Here is a 14220-nt window from a genome sequence, read left to right as displayed (position 1 = left end):
AAGTGTTTTAGGGAGCGTTTGACTATGATGAGGGGTGGTCGTTTGACCGCAGACTCATTACGGATGCAGGCAATGAGGCAGTGATCGCTGAGATCCTGGTTGAAGACAGCAGAGGCGTATTTAGAGGGCAGGTTGGTCAGGATGATATCTATGAGGCTGCCCGAGTTTACGGATTTGGGGTTGTACCTGGTAGGTTCCATGATAATTTGTGTGAGATTGAGGGCATCTAGCTTAGATTGTAGGACAGCCGGGGTGTTAAGCATATCCCAGTTTAGGTCACCTAACAGTACAAACTGAAGATAAATGGGGGCAATTAATTCACATATGGTGTCCAGGGCGCAGCTGGGGGCTGAGGGGGGTCTGTAACAAGCGGCAACAGTGAGAGACTTATTTCTGGAAAGGTGGATTTTTAAAAGTAGAAGCTCTGTTTGGACAGACCTGGATAGCATGACAGAACTCTGCAGTAGATTGCAACTCCACCCTCTTTGGCAGTTCTGTCTTGGGGGAAAATGTATACACACACAGAGTAATTTTTCAGCTATGATTTTACCACTCAGAATCCAGAATGGATATGACAATGTGGCCAGCACAGGATGTAATACACCCTTACAACAATCTACTTTTTGATCTTCTTGACTTCTTATCTGGTAAACTGCTACTATGTGTCAAGAAAAGAGCCCCAATTAGGGGTTAGTGTACTCCAGTAAAAAAGGGCTGTTTTAGATTAAAAACTATTGCCCTGTGTCCCCGTTCATAGGGGCATGAGAGACTCTTCACTGGTAGAATTGAGTTGGCACTTTATTGGCCCAAACACCCACAGACCCACAAGGTTGAGGTTACTCATGGACAGTAATTAGTATATATATTTTTTTGCATTGATGCATTGTGTCTTCTAACTGTCCAAGAATAGGATCCAAAGTGTTAGGAAATATTTGTTCCCATAAATACAAAGGAGGATGTCTCTCCTCATACCTCTGGCACTTTAGTCAGACTGCCGGACTCTTGCTGGTGCACAGAGCCAATCAGGAGAGAATACATACAGGTCAACGGTGCCAATTGAAAGTCAAGGGGTGTGTCTGTGCCTTTTGGATTACTCTCTCTTTACAGAGAACCCCTGTGGTTCAAGTCAAAAGCTACCCTTCCTCTTTCAGTCTGCTCTGCACATGTCTGAAAGTGGCAGAGCCAGCAGCCAAGAGTTTTTCACAGTATGTCATAAAAAATTATTACACTTATGAATGTATGTAAAATGCTAATATGTATTAGATCCAGTACAATGGAATAACTAAGACCTGAATTTGGATGCAGCGTTTTCCAATTTCTCCTATTCTTTCTGTCCAGCAGGATCAACCGATTTTACTCACAAAAGACGTAGGAATTTATTTTCCCAGTTAGAAATAGTAGGCCATGCATCAAATAATTATTTTCATCAGAAAAACCAACCCTCAAATGCACTATTGCAGTTTGTAAGTTGTCTGCAGGTGGCTTGTTGTGAATGCACTCAAATATCAAGTCATTATCAGGTTATGTAAACTGCGTTCTAATACTCAACGTAGAAGGATTTGTCTTAATGTACAGTACATGAAAGTGATGCTATGAAAATGACTCACCTTATCAAGCTCACTCTGACTGACAAATCACTGCCTATTACTGTGATTAAAAAGAGCATATGAAACATTGTTTTTCATGAGGCCTACCTGTGCGCCTTCCTTTAGGCACCTCTGTTTGAACACCTCTCCTGTCCTTGATCCATACCACATACAGCCATTTGCAGATCTTTTCAGTGTCCATGTAAAATATAGTTATTGCGAGGCTGGAACATTTGTTAACTTAAAAAAATAAATAAGTTAACACCCATGTGAAATGAAGGCCTGCAAAGCTTACAGATTTAAGCCTAATAGCATGATATGAAAGTAGACAAACATCAGAGTGAGCGATATGAAGGTATAGTCAGTGGACATTCTGAACCTTGTTTGAGGTCAGTAGGTCACATGACCAAGGAGTTATTGAAATTTTACATTTTGATAAAATCATGTAAAATCATGTGAGATGAAAATGGACAAACTAAAGGGTGTGCAATGTGTAGGCCCACAGAGTGGACATTCTGAACCCTGTTTGAAGTCACTAGGTCACATGACCAAGGAGCTATTGAAATTCTACATTTTGAAAAATTCATGTAAAATCTTATGAGATGAAAATGGACAAACTAAAGGGTGTGCAATATAGAAAGGTAGTCAGTGGACATTCTGGACCTTGTTTGAGTCAAGTAGGTCACATGACCAATGAGCTACTGGAATTCGAATGTAAAAAAAGTTTGTACTTTGTTTACACTCCCTAACTAATTCAACTAGGAATACAGAATGCTGCTCACATTTCCAACATGTTTATTAGCTTTGGAAAGCGAATTAATGTCCAAAATGTGAAAATAAGCTCAATTTTTCCAACATAATGATACTTATTTGGAGTCTGTGGCTCAAGTGGTTTGAAAGCTATTGAGGTTTGAAAGCGCGAATATCCAACTTGAAACTGTCTTTACCTCGGTGACCAATACAAGTCTTTGTGGCGCTGGCTCAAAGCGTTGAACCTAAAGAAACCACCAAAACGTCAATTTGTGTGCTCCTACCACTTCTTTGACAAGAAGCCTACAGCGAAGCGTCCTCACCCAGAAAAATGGCTTGGCTACGAAGCTCCACTCGTGAAGTAGCGTCGGGCGTTGGTCAGGTAGTCGTCAGTGACAGGTTAGCCAAACGCTTGAGCTGTTTGCCTGCTGTCCTCGTGTCTCCCTCTTGCTCTTATCTATCCACAGTCTCATAATCGCACAATTTATTTCCTCTACAGCTCAATAAAAAAATCCCATTTTATATATACTTATTATTAGGAGCATTCATGCAGTATGGTGTTTTATTGTATGGTTTTGTCAATTGACTTGACAAGCCATACTGATTTCTTAACAGGTGACACAACAGGCTCAAGTGTTTAGCAAATTGAAAATGTGGATTGGCCAACACAGAAGGAATGGATATGCCTTCAGAGAAGGATGCCCAAACCCAATGGGAAGACCCATCTCTAAGTGATCACAACTACAGCTCAGGTGATCATGTAAAGCCTGTGAGGCAGGGACACAGTACCCAGCAGCACCTCTCTACAAAACCCTGCTGAGGAACGAAGCACTCTGTTGACTGCATACAGGCTTGTTTCTTGCTGCCAAAGGAAGCTTTCAGTTAGACCTGACAGACCAACTCCTGATGACACTGATGAAGCTGAAGCTCAGCTTGCTGCAGCAGTACCTAGCAGAAAGGTTTGGTGTTTCCCAGAGTATTGTCAGTCAAGTGATTAGTTATTGGATTGACATGATGGAAGAGAATCGGAGGTAGTACATTCCATGGTTGCCAAGGGAGACCCCATCCATGCTACTATGTGACAATGTTTTAAGGACCACTGCCCAGGAACAACCTGCATTATTGACTGCTCAGAAACTGCTTTACAGAAGTGCAAGAACCTGGATTCAAGAGGGGAGTCATTCAGCCATTACTATGCCCAGAACACTATCAAGTACCTGATGGCCATTGCACCTTGTGGTCTAGTGGTGTTCATCTCCTCAGCATATGGAGGTAGATTTAGTGACAAATATATAACATCGGATTCTGGGTTCCTGGAGTACCTTTGTCCAGGTGATAAGGTCGTGGCTGACCGGAGCTTCACAATCTGATCTGCTACACGAGAGGAAGGTCGAATTTACAATTCCAGCCTTCACAAAAAGAGGCACACAGCTGTCAGAGGACACCATATGTACAAGACGGATAGCTAATGTGAGGGTTCATGTGGAACGCGTACTTCAAAGGCTCAAGTCGTTTAGAATCATCTCACAAACAGTGCCAATCAACCTCTCATCTGAAATTGACAAACTACTTTGAATCTGTGCTGACCTGTGTAACCTGTGCTGACCTGTGTGGTGATATCATTCATAAAGATGCTGAATGAACTGATCAGTCAAATGCCATTCACAGGGTTGATTTCCAAATATGAATTAAAGTTGTCAAAAGTTACGTTAAATACATTTCAATTCATTCTATAACAACTTTACTTAATTATTTGTTTTACATACTCATTAATATTAATAAAAAACAAAGCCATAAAAACAATTTTCACAATACTGTGACTGTTGATGCATTAAGTCAGGCTTTTTAATTGAAAAACAATGTGTTAATAGTAACTGCAAACAGGAGAGACATCTAACTACATACGTGTACAGAGCTGCATATATTTGTCACTCAGTGACAAGCTGCCTGCCTGATGCTTCTTAACAATAAATGACAGCATGTGTTGAGTAGAATGCCTTCAACCTCAGGACAGCCTCTGCACAGACCTGTGCATCATAGGGAACGGGGATGACAACTTGCCGGGACAGAGTCCAAATGAGCACCTTACTTTGTCTCAGTCTTGTGCAAAACATACCAATTTGCAGCTGCATGTAGTAGCCACGTGGCCCATGTGGTTGCAGTTAGGGTGTGCCCCCCACCACCTTCACATCACAGGCTTTCCCATTGAAGACATCATCCAGAGAATCACAGCCCTTCCTAGGGCCCTATGAAATCCGTTTTATTTTTTCAAAATTCCATTATATTTTTTCTCAAATTCAATTTTTCTGTGAAAATGTTTCTGAATTCTATGTTTTACGATTTATGCTAATTTTATCATCAGAAAGCGTGTCTAGTAATATGAATGAATAAAACATCAAATAAGATAACAGTACCTTTGTAATGATGCAACACAACATTGCACTATTTAAAAAAAAAATAAAGGCAAGTGCTTCAGTACAGAGTTCTAAGTGTTTCATTAAAGAAAAGGTAATGCAAGAATCTAGGCAACAATGCAGCAATAAGAAAAACCTATGGAACTACCTTATGAGCTCCTATGTCTGTCCATTGTAAGTTTTCCATCTATCACTGACATCTCCATTGAAGTACATGATTGTCAGCCTCTGTTTTGAGCTCAGTGAGTGCTTCTCGCTTGTCTGTAAGTAGTCTTGTATTTGCTGAAACTCCTCTCACAGTCAACTGAGCTGAGTGGGAAGTAGATGTAGGCCACTGCCACTTCTGCAACTCTTGGGAATCTCACACTCAGGCCCCTCCAGTAATCAGCAAGCTCCAAAGCAGGTGAGGGCTCCCTGGACACATTTTTCACTGAGCTCTGATGATGGGCTTGCCATGGGTTTCAGTTGTGTGTAGCCTTCAATCTGCTTTTCCATGGCTGGAGCCTGCCTAGGATCGAACACCCTAGCCAGCCTGTAGACCTCCCTCGCTGGATGTGTGTCCCAGTGTTTTGACAACTTTGAAGGCCAAGTGGAATGCATCAGAGACGGTCAAGCACCTCCCTCCAATCCCCATCTTTCTCAATAGCTCATCTGTCTTGGCACCATACCCACATGTTTTTGCTGTTCCATTCACTAGGTAAGAGCCCAGATCCTCCATGTCATTGTATGCAGACACTGCTGTGGGATGGTGGGTTCTTTCCAGGAGTGACAGAGCTGTCATCACCCATCTTCTCTTTCTGCCAGGCTTCTTGAAGAAGACAGATCTCATCCATGTCACAAGTGATGCAACTACAGAGAAGTATTTGTAGTGCTGCCAGGTCTCACCCACCAGATTGATGACATGACAGAGACCGGTTACATGGACACTATTTTCCTAGGCATAATCGTCTATAATTATGAAATAATTTACGTTACTACAATAATTAGGCCTACTTTAGATTTTTTTTTAAATCAATTTCAGCCAAATTCTGCAAAATTCCACATTCTACAGTTGATTCCATTTTTATTACCAAATTCTGCGATTCTGTTCGTTTTCCACATCGCGGAAATCATAGGGCCCTAGAAGCCTTCCCCATGACAGGACACTTGATCTCCAACAGCTCCTTGGAGTTCAGCACTCTGTCAGGGCTTGATGATAGCCATGGCTCTTCAACACTGACAACAGTGCCTCTGTGGTCCACAGAGTATCCACAGTCTTCCAGCCACTGGGAGGCCATCAGCTCATTATCTTCAAATACATTAAAATGGTACAGCCACAAATAAATATTCCTTTCAGTCCAAATTTTAGCTGGGATGCTACTGGCTGTGATGTTATTGTTGGTTCAGCATTAACCCACTTATAGAGCAGACTCCCCACAGGCAGATTCAGGTGTCTCAGGCTCCTATTCAATTCCTCCTGTGAGTGGAATACAGGAGTGGGAGGCAGGGGACGCTTTTCTGCATATTGGTCACTGGCCTTATAGTGTGTGAAGTCAATGCTGTTTAACCGCTTTGGCTCAAGGTTCCTCCGAGTCCCTGCATTCCATTGTCGCTGCTCATCTGTGCAGGCTATGCCAGTTAGCCCACTGGACACTGCACCTGTGATAGAATGTTTGTTACAAAAAAAGTAAATCAGAGAAAATTCCATTATTAACAATTGGGTGACAGGACTGTGAGGACTATGTGATCAACGTAATCAAAACACATGCAAGTTTCATCAAACTTACCTTGCTATTGTTCCCAAAGAGATGAGACCACTTATACTTACCATACTTTAGGCATTAACCCCCAACCACCCTGATATTTTACAAACCTTTTTCACGCAGAAAAACAATAACGCTAAAGACACTAAAAAAATACATGACGCTGACATGTTTAAATACATTTCATACCCTACTAACCTGGACTCCATAAACCTACCTTGCTTCACCAACATGCGATTTGACAGAATACTAACAGATTCCCCACATTAATACAGCAGTTCTGTTGATCCACAAATACATGTTATTAACAACCAATAAATTATTCTCAATTCAGCTTTCATCCAACAAAACATTTGGTCTAACTGCTATGTTGTTTTTTGGGGGGGTGGGCTCCCGAGTGGCGCAGCGGTCTAAGGCACTGCATCTCAGTCCAAGAGGCGTTACTACAGTCCCTGGTTTGATTCCCGGCCGTATCACATCAGGCCGTGATTGGGAGTCCCATAGAGCGGCGCACAATTGGCCCAGCGTCGTCCGGGTTTGTCCGTCATTGTAAATAAGAATTTGTTCTTAACTGACTTGCCTAGTTAAATAAAGGTTAAATAAAAATGTTACGCCTGACTATTTTATCATTCTGTGTCTAGATATGGCAGTATTGCGAACTTTCATCTATAAAAGGAACGACGAAAATAGGCTAAGTGACCAAGTAATGCGAAGATTGATCATATCATCTAAGAACTCTATCATCAAGTTAGCCTATGGATTATAGTACCCGTCACCACAACACATGTAGGCGGCTTGTATGCTGTAATCGCTTATGTTAAGTAATGTTAGACATATAAATGCAAGTGACTTTGCTTATTAGCCTACCTTTCACAACAACATTGAGGCTGCTTGACTTTCCAACGCCAGCGACGAAAATCATCCAGCCAGCTCTACTTCTTCTAGGGTGGGGTTTATCGGCGGTTGGCATCCAACGTTATGGTGCATTACCGCCACCTACTGTACTAGAGTGTGGGCCAGAGACAGGGAGAAACTAAATCCTACCTGCTAGCCCCGTTGCTCTTAAAAAAATAACAAAATATTTGAGACTATATCTAATGACGTTCTACTCAATATACTATTTAAACTAATTCCTGTATCCCCTTCCCTCTTTCCCTCCAATGTCCACACTGTATCAATACATGTTCCACTGTCTGTTTCCTGGCAATACTCACATTGTCCTGTTGGATGCTTTCCTATCACATGTAAGGTCTTATTCAACTAGCTGTGTCCCACCATTAATCGTGTAAATAAAGCCTCCTCTCTTCTGTCCCTTCCTGCCGTTCTCCCCAACTTTCCTCTGTACTTGAAAATAAATGCCTGGCCTAAGTATCTCTATTCCACTGCTCTTGCCATTTCTCCACCATCGCTTTTTGCCTCTGCCTTGCTCATTGAAACTTCCACATCAACATCCCCACTACTTAGTGCTTGTTTAGCCAGTACATCAACTGCCTCGTTCCCCTGCACTCCCACATAAGCTGGGACCCATGTAAATATTAGCTGTATATCCATTTGTTTACTCCTGCCATGGGTTTGTAGCACCTCACAAAGCAGGACTTGTCTTGATATAAAAGGACTGGAGAATCAGAGCAAATAACTACTCTTTCTGGCTCAACTTCCTCCACCCACTGCAAGGACAACAGTATGGCCACCATCTCATCTGTATATACAACCAGATGATCTGACTTTCACCCCAGATTCCTGCACTACAAATGCTGACCCAGTATGTCCTGTCCTTGGATCTTTTGAACCATCTGTGTATATGGCCACAACATCCTGATACACAGTATCAAGACTTCCCTTAAACAAATCAGATGGATCAAGACCCTCCTTATCTTTCTGTAGTCTCTCCAATACTTCTAGATCTACTACTGGAGGTGGGAGTAGCCATGGTGGATTTACAGGAATAGCTACCGTTGGGCTAAACTCCCTTCCATACATTCCCATCTCCTTCACCTGGGTATTACCCACCCAAAGCTCATATTCCCAGCATGCCTGTAAAATCCCTCAGCCGTCTCTACTGATCCGTTGTAGGATACAAGTACCCAAGTAGAGTGGTAAGAGCTGCTTGATTGGCTGGGCTGAACATCCACCTTCAAAAATACCTGTAATGACCTGACTAGATCATGAAGGAACAATTGTCCAGACAGAGGATGGAGTTAACGAATGGACGGTTTAACTTAACTTAACACAGGCTACTGTTTGGCCGTAGCCCACGCCAAATAAATGAAAGGTACACTACAAACCAACCATGACCTTCTCTTGTGAAGCCCAGACGTAAGAGAGAGAACAATGGCTAAACCCGTTCTTAACTTCCAATGCTCCATCCCCCTGCCCAACCACCACGCCAACCACCAGGCTGCCCGGTATCAGAACATTCCAGGCATTCCCGTGATTGGCAGATAGCAGGTTGATTGGCATGACCCCGCGAACACTGGTAAGTACGACACAACCCACTAATAGCCTAACACATAACCCACAACTGTCTGTGCGGGTCGCTACATACCAATCCATTTCCCTCCTCCTGGTGATCCATGTTTCGTTTTTGTTTATTTGTTATGATGTGTTAGCCACCGCTCTGAGGTAATTCGCTAGCGTTGACGGAAGTTGTCAAACGGAAACAAACACGATCGCGTTCGAATGGAACTGTGTCTAGTGGGCGGGGCTACACAAGGCGATAGCGATGCTAACCAGAAACAGTATTTTTTTAATTTTTTTTTTAATTACCATCATTGTTTATTTTGTCCAGCTGTTCAAATGGAAATGGAAGATCAAAGATGACGAAAAATAGGCCTAGACATGTTATACACCACAGTAGGCATACTGTAAATAAAACCAAACTTACCCGATCCATCTTGGAAGCTATTTGTTCTTCAACATTTCTTCAAATAAAAAAAAAGTGACAGTAAATCTGTAGCTAGCCAAGACTACAGTTACTTTCTTTGTTACAGCGTTCAGATAAAGAACAGCTAGACCAGAGCAATCACACGTCCTACACAATATCAAAACTTAAGTGGTGATGAAGTATTGGTGAATTCAATTTTCATAACAGCATGCTAAGTCGGATGGTTTGGTTAGCTAAAAATATAGCATGTATGTTTGTTTGGTTACCACGACAACTACTGTAGCGATCTAGTAAACGTGTTATTCTTCCAGCAAATGAACACATTTCTAGTGGCAAATGTGTTCAGTTGTAGCCTTGGTATAAAAAGGATAATCAAGTAGGGGCTCTGTGTTCTCTGGAAAATAATGCAACTCTGTGGAAGATCAGATCAACTCCTCTAGCGCGGTGTGGAACACACCTTCCACACAATTCAATATTTTCCATATAATTATTTAACGCATAGCCCTTCTTTGATTATTCCTTACTTGTCAAACGGCAGCCAAGCCTCGATCAACCAGAATAAGACCCTCGATATTTATTGGAAAAGAACATCATGCTCATCACCTTGCACTTTCACCACCCTGTGAAGTTCATCATAGCTTAATCTCTAGCCTAATAAACTGCATGCTTTCCAGACAAGTCGTAGTAGTGCGAGGATAACGTCATCGCTTATATAAATATTTGTGAATTAAAGCGTTTCCACCGTAATTTCCCCCATAATTGACTTTACCAATAACAAAAAGATCACACCTTGTCTAGCAAAACTTGTTTTATTAACAAATGTGCTGTTTCCATTAGGCCTGTAATTACATTTTTTATCCAACATGTACTTTACTCGCATAAAAAGGTTGGATGGAAACCCGGTTAGTAACCATTATGATTAACTTTACAGGCTGGTGAAAGTACAAGTTGATGAGCAAACACACTGTAAGCAGCGTCTCTAGTTGCCAACTAGAGCCGACTGCTTGCTGGTTTCACGTCTCAAGCCCTCCGCCTGTGTGGCGAGAGGGCTGAGTTAGCAATTTGAGAGTGAACAAGCCACGGTTCATAATTACACTCGTACGCGAAGAGGCAGGCGCGATTAGAACTCAGTCAGATCAATAATATAAACGTTCTGAGCTTTGATCAATGCTGGGAGCAATATTTAGATATTGACCCGTAATTGATTGTCTTTATTGTGTACTACATATACTTTTCTATATATAGTGTATGTGGACACCCCTTCAAATGAGTGGATTCGGCTATTTCAGCCACATCCTTTTGCTGATAGGTCTATAAAATCGAGCAAACAGCCATGCTATCTCCATAGACAAACATTGGCAGTAGAATGGCCTTACTGGAGTGCTCAGTGACTTTCAACGTGGCATCTTGATAGGATGCCATATTTCCAACAAGTCAGTTAGTCAAATTTCTACCCTGCTAGAGCTTCATGGTCAACTGTAAGCGCTGTTATTGTGAAGTGGGAACATTTAGGAGAAACAACAGCTCAGCTGTGAAGTGGTAGGCCACACAAGCTCACAGAACAGGACTGCCTAGTGATGAAGCACACAGCATGTAAAAGTTGTCTGTCCTCAGTTGCAACACTCACAACCAAGTTCCAAACGGCCTCTGGAAGCAACGTCAGTACAAGAACTGTTTGTCGGGAACTCCATGAAATGGGTTTCCATGGCCGAGCAGCTGCACACAAGCCTAAGATCACCATGCACAATGCCAAGTGTCGGCTGGAGTGGTGTAAAACACCCCATCATTGGGCTCTGGAGCAGTGGAAACACATTCTCTGGAGTGATGAATCACGCTTCACCATCTGTCAGTCCGACGGACGAATCTGGGCTTGGCAGATGCCAGGAGAACTTTACCTCCCTCAATGCATAGTGCCAACTGTAAAGTCTGGTGGAGGAGTAATAATGGTCTGGGGCTGTTTTTCCATGGCTCAGGCTAGACCCCTTAGTTCCATTGAAGGGAAATATTAACGCTACAGTATACAATGACATTCTAGACGATTCTGTGCTTCCAACTTTGTGGCAACTATACTACATGACCAAAAGTATGTGGACACCTGCTTGTCGAATATCTCATTCCAAAATCATCATCAACATTAATATGGAGTTTGTCCCCCATTTGCTGCTATAACAGCATCCACTCTTCTGGCAAGGCTGTCCATTGGAACATTGCTGCGGGGACTTGCTTCTATTCAGCCACAAAGACATTAGTGATGTTGGGTGATTAGGCCTGGCTCGCAGTCGGTGTTCCAATTCATCCCAAAGGTGTTCGATGGGGTTGAGGCTCTGCAGGCCAGTCAAGTTCTTCCACACCGATCTCGACAAACCATTTCTGTATGGACCTCGCTTTGTGCACAGGGGCATTGTCATGCTGAAACAGGAAAGGGCCTTCCCAAACTGTTGCCACAAAGTTGAAAGCACAGAATCGTGTAGAATGTCATTGTATGCAATAGCATTAAGAACCATGAAAAACAGCCCAAGACCATTATACCTCCTTCATCAAACTTTACAGTTGGCACTATGCATTCGGGCAGGTAGCGTTCTCCTGGCATCCGCCAAACCCAGATTTGTCCATTGGACTGCCAGATTGTGAAGCGTGAATTGTCACTCCAGAGAACCAATTTCCACTGCTCCAGAGTCCAATGGTGACGAGCTTCCCACCACTCCAACCAAAGTTTGGCATTGCGCATGGTGATCTTAGACTTGTGTGCAGCTGCTCGGCCATGGAAACCCATTTCATTAAGCTCCCGACGAACAGTTCTTGTGCTGACGTTGCTTCCAGAGGCAGTTTGGAACTCGGTAGTGAGTGTTGCAACTGAGGACAGACGTTTTTTACACGCTATGCGCTTCAGCACTCGGCTGTCCCATTCTGTGAGCTTGTGTGGCTGAGCTATTGTTGATCCTTGAAGTTTCCACTTCACAATAACAGCACTTACAGTTGACTGGGTCAGCTCTAGCAGGGCAGAAATGATCGAACTGACTTGTTGGAATGGTGGCATCCTATGATGGTGCTACGTTGAAGGTCACTGAGCTCTTCAGTAAGGCCATTCTACTGCCAATGTTTGTTTATGGAGATTGCATTGCTGTGTTCGATCTTATACACCTGTCAGCAACGGATGTGGCTGAAATAGCCGAATCAACTAATTTGAAGGGGTGTCCACATACTTTCGTATATATAGTGTATATATATATTTTTTTCTTCACCAAATTATAAAAAATTACAGGTGTCCTCATATGTAGTTATGGCCATGACTACTCCCTGTATATAGCCATGTTATTTTAACTTTTATTGTTATTTGTTTTTTCACTGTGTATTTATTTATTCCTCGTGTCAGTATTTCTATCTTTTTTATTTTTTTAATCTTTAAAACTGCATTGTTGAAAAAGGACCCGTAAATAAGCATTTCACTGTCAGTCTCCATCTGTTGTTTACGAAGCATGTGACAAATAAAATGTGATTTAATATAAACAAGTTCAAACCACGCAACAGTCAGTAGCTGAAAGCACTTTGAACCATTAACGGTTAAATTACTAATTTCCTTTAGAGACATTCATGGATTACTATAAACTGATATCACATGACAGTCGCATAAGCAAAACTGCAATGACTGATGGAATAGTAGATGGGTTGACCAGAAAATAGGTTGTTCACAGTTCATTATCTTTTCAAAGTAAAGCAGGGATGGACTCTGTGCACTCATAGCTATTGGCCCAGAACAGCAGAATAACCAGGCTCAGGTAGGTTATATTTGGCATACCTCAAGCATTACTCTGAATAAAGTAATTGTGGAGATAAGCAGTCATTTATTGATACATATTAGTGCACAGGGCACTAAGGACAGATATATTCATGATATTTTTATTTTTACAATAAATGGGGACAAAAACGTCCACAAGTAAAACAACTCAGGTATACTAAAGTTTTCACTTATAGCTAAATTACATGGCAATTGTTGTTCTCTGAAAGTGTCTGTTCACAAGAAACCAAGTAAAACATGCTATGGCGTGTGCAAGGAACGTGTCATGTCAATCGATTAAATAGGTAATAGATGGCCGCTGCCTTGTTTCGTAATCACAACGCTGTAGTGGAAACCAAGACTGTTCTCAGGGCGGGTCTGCCGGTTTTGACTCGCAGAAGTTACTTTTCGTGGCAGGATATGATAATTCGATGAAGTTTAGGAAAATGGTTACGGTTAGATAAAATGCAAAAACACACAACATACTGTATCTAGCTACAACCAGGTCTGCCCTGAGAACACTCTTGGTTTCCACTAATGCGATCACAACAGTTGATCGAACTGTTGCGATCACGACTTGTCCTGTCTTGCTCAGGACCGCTTGAAATACATATCTCAAGATAGGGCGGCTACTCGACTTCACAGGAATTTACCTAATGTAATTTATTCACACAGGGATGTCCAAGGAGACCAACACACAGGTAATTTGTGTTATTTAGTGGAAATTCGATTATATGAGCGTTCACTTCACTCTTCCTTCATTTAGCTAACAACAGTGGGCCTGCTAACGTTAACTGCTAGCTAACGTTAGCTCACTGTCTCGCCGGGCACAGTAACGGACACAGAGTCTGCCACTGTAGTTAGTATTTGACAGCTATTCAGATCAATGATTTTTATCTGCATGATACTGCTTTGCAGTGGTTAGTTGGGTTAATTTATGTTTGTATTCTTGCACGGCTTGGCGGTGATAGCAAGCTAGCTGTGTTACCAAATATTTGTTATAATTAACCCTATATGTGTTGCTACTGCTGCTTTGATGCAAGGTAACATTAGTCAGTTTAGTATTATA

The 14220-nt window shown here is 42.1% G+C and overlaps 1 protein-coding gene and 1 long non-coding RNA gene across 3 annotated transcripts in view; one reads left to right on the top strand and one right to left on the bottom strand.

Annotated features, from left to right (window-relative positions):
• Positions 1–4153: 4153 nt before the first annotated feature.
• On the bottom strand, positions 4154–9342 carry LOC106586377 (uncharacterized). 2 transcript variants are annotated; one of them, XR_001324177.2, is made up of 3 exons: positions 9038–9342; positions 7360–7496; positions 4154–6388 (listed from the first exon to the last, which is right to left on the bottom strand). It is a non-coding gene; the product is annotated as an uncharacterized lncRNA (long non-coding RNA). The 2 variants fall into 2 exon arrangements; XR_001324176.2 differs by lacking the exon at positions 9038–9342 and having other exon boundaries at positions 7360–9030.
• Positions 9343–13483: 4141 nt separating this feature from the next.
• LOC106586374 (1-phosphatidylinositol 3-phosphate 5-kinase-like) overlaps positions 13484–14220 on the top strand; it is a 28244-nt gene continuing 27507 nt past the window's right edge. The window contains 1 exon segment of the mRNA XM_014173585.2: positions 13484–13852. The gene's annotated coding sequence lies outside the window, so the exon portion shown is untranslated.

This window comes from Salmo salar, chromosome ssa25, assembly GCF_905237065.1.
Source record: "Salmo salar chromosome ssa25, Ssal_v3.1, whole genome shotgun sequence".
NCBI lineage: Eukaryota > Metazoa > Chordata > Actinopteri > Salmoniformes > Salmonidae > Salmo > Salmo salar.
This window is presented reverse-complemented; position numbering and strand designations above follow the sequence as displayed.